Source organism: Myotis brandtii, unplaced genomic scaffold (genome assembly GCF_000412655.1).
Source record: "Myotis brandtii unplaced genomic scaffold, ASM41265v1 scaffold439, whole genome shotgun sequence".
NCBI classification, from domain to species: Eukaryota; Metazoa; Chordata; class Mammalia; order Chiroptera; family Vespertilionidae; genus Myotis; species Myotis brandtii.
In genome coordinates, this window is record NW_005366783.1 from 633,729 (window position 1) to 634,250 (window position 522).

Consider the following 522-nt stretch of genomic DNA (forward strand, 5'->3'; position numbering starts at 1 on the left):
GGGCGGGGGCCCAGCGTCTGCATTTCTAGCGGCTCCAGCGGCCGGTGCTGCTGGTCCAGCCGCTGCGAGGGCCGGGGTCTTAGGAGCCAATTGGCATAAACACAGGCGCCCGGGCCGTGTGCGTGGCTTCCGTGGGCCCCAGGTTGTGAGGATGATCCCCTCCCGCTTGGGAAGCCTGAGAGTGAACGGAATTGTTTGCTTTTTTACCTTTAATTGTAACCTGGCCAGTAAAGTGGAGGGGGTTTGACCTCGCCACCCACTCCGTGTCAGTCCTGGCTGGTGTGGGGTCCGTGTGGGGCGTCCCGGGAGGTGGCGGGCGTGGAGGTGCGTGTGGTCCAATCACACACAAGTCGGGGCCGGACGCCCAGCTCGGGGTTCGGGTGACAGGCTGATCTGGTGAAACTGCCCGTGAGGGAGGCAGACTCTGTCCACTCAGCACTGAGCAGTGAGCTCGGTGGCCAGGATGCCAACTGTCCAGCTCCCAGGACAGGCGGGCGCCACGGGCTCTGAGAACAGAAGTAC

At 64.0% G+C, this 522-nt stretch overlaps 1 protein-coding gene across 1 annotated transcript in view; it reads left to right on the top strand.

Moving 5' to 3' along the window:
- WDR61 (WD repeat domain 61) overlaps positions 1-522 on the top strand; it is a 20,382-nt gene that overhangs the window by 18,868 nt on the left and 992 nt on the right.